The sequence below is a fragment of the Corylus avellana genome, chromosome ca6 (assembly GCF_901000735.1).
Source record: "Corylus avellana chromosome ca6, CavTom2PMs-1.0".
Taxonomy (NCBI): domain Eukaryota; kingdom Viridiplantae; phylum Streptophyta; class Magnoliopsida; order Fagales; family Betulaceae; genus Corylus; species Corylus avellana.
In genome coordinates this window covers 10756122-10758333 of record NC_081546.1, presented here as the reverse complement: position 1 = coordinate 10758333, position 2212 = coordinate 10756122, and the positions used below count along the sequence as shown (strand labels likewise).

The 2212-nt window shown below is 36.2% G+C and overlaps 1 non-coding gene across 1 annotated transcript; it reads left to right on the top strand.

Annotated features, from left to right (window-relative positions):
* Positions 1 to 435: 435 nt before the first annotated feature.
* LOC132186000 (small nucleolar RNA R71) lies at positions 436 to 542 on the top strand. The gene has a single exon (XR_009440683.1). It is a non-coding gene; the product is annotated as a small nucleolar RNA R71 (small nucleolar RNA).
* The last annotated feature ends 1670 nt before the right edge of the window (positions 543 to 2212 follow it).

Genomic DNA, 2212 nt, shown 5'->3' with positions numbered 1-2212 from the left:
AAGATTATAGACTATGACCTTGTGTGATAATTACCTTACTCACACCCATAGCCATATTCAATGTAATTGTAGGACCTTTCACATGCATAACAAATATGATGAAGTTGGTAATAAGCATGTAAAAGACATTTTAATTAGTGAATATAACACATATATTCATTTCAAACATTTGAATGTCAACACAAATATAAAATCATTGGGATTCGGGGCACAATCCCAACAAATGATAGGTTATGGAAGCATATATATATTCCTTTGAGTCCTTGTCTCCCTCTGGATGTGAATTGTTGGGAGTTCTCATTTAAATTCTCAAAGAGTTCTATGGCTTACTCACTATTATTTTCCATAAGCACACCTCCACAAGCTAAATCAACAAGACTTTTATTAGTATCATTTAACCCTTTGTAAAAAGCTTGTACCTGATCATCTTGAGATAGATTGTGGTGTGGGCATTTGAGAAGTAGCTCGTTAAAGTGCTCCCATGCTTCAAAGAAAAGGTCTCCATCTTTCTGTTGGAAGGTCTGAATCTCCCTCCTCAATTGCCTTGTCTTTTGGGCTGGAAAGAACTTCTTTAAGAACTTTGTGGCCAACTCTTCCCAATTGTGAATACAACTTGCGGCCAAAGAATGTAACCAAAACTTAGCATTGTCTTTCAAGGAAAAAGGAAAGAGAATTAACCTGATTCCTTCTGTGGTTAGGCCATGGATATTCTGCGTGTTCCATAGGTTGAAGAAATCCCAAATGTGCAGATATGGATCCTCTATAGGTGTGCCTCTATAGTGTGGAACCATATTGAGCAAAGGCGAAGATAAGTTGTAATTGCTTTGCACAATGGGCTGGAAATCAATGCATGATGGCTGGTTGAAGTTTTGGGGAATGAAGGAACTTTTCATAGGTCTTCGTACTGATGGTGGATTCTCAACATGTTCTTCTTCCATCTTTTCCTCAACTTCGAATTCTTTTCCTATTTCGGAGTTGTCTATTTGCCTTTGTCGAATGGTCTGTTCAATTTATGGATCGTATGGGATGATGGCTAAATTCTAAGATCGACAACCTTGCATGAAGAAATTCTGCTTCTCAGTTAGAGTAGCTTCAGTGCTGCTGTCCGGATGTGTGCTCGATCATAATTGTATGCTCGATCCCCTGGATTGTGTGCTCGATCGCACTGCCACAGAACAGAAACAAAAAAGATTTTGAATGATTAGTATATGCAATTTAAAAAGAAATTACAGCAACTTCAGTGCTGCTGTCAGACTATGTGCTCGATCGACTTGGATTGGGTGCTCGATCACACTGCTGCAGAGTACAAACATAATGAAAATTACAGTAGCTTCAGTGCTGCTGTCTGGCTGTGCGCTCGATGGCCTTGGAATGGGTACTCAAGCACATCATTGCAGAATAAAACATAAATAAAACCAGAAAACAAAAACAGATTAAAAAATAAAAAAATAAAATTTAAATAGAAACAAAAAAAAAAATAATGAAATTTAAATAGAATTAACTAAAAACTCAAGGAAAAACTTCTAAACAAAATTCAACGCAATCCTCGGCAACGGCGCCAAAAAATTATTGGGTAATTATCGACCTAAATTAATAGACGAATAATTGTACGTTTGACTTGCAAGTGCACAAGATCAAAACGGTAGTATAGAAAGCAAGTACAAAATCATTCCCACGAGAATTGTGTAAATTATGCTTAAAAGTAATTTCCTAATTAATTAACTGAATTGAACAAGATAAAAGGTTGAATTGAAATAATAAGAATCAAAGGGTAGGGTTTTGATTTCCACTACTAACCATACTTGAATAAGATGAACAATATGCCAATGTTCCAATTATATCAAGATACGCAATGTTTGCCAACCTAAGGGCATGGTATCTACTCCTTAAGCTATTGATCTCCATAAGCAATGATTTAGGCATGGTATTTACTCTAATTATTTTCTTTCTCAAAGGATTTAGCATGATACTAAGTTGTTCTTCAAGAAAGCATAAATCTTTGGAAATCGACAGCCACATGAAGCCTAGTGCATGGTATCTACTCATTACAAAAAAAAGGGTATTTTTTGACGTGGCAAACAGTAACTCATGTTTGCCACGTCAAAACATATTGACGTGTCTAAGAAGACACGTCAACAAAGATATTCTTGACGTGGTGCATTTTAACACGTCAAAAGTTTTTGACGTGTGGAATTGACACGTCAAAAACTTT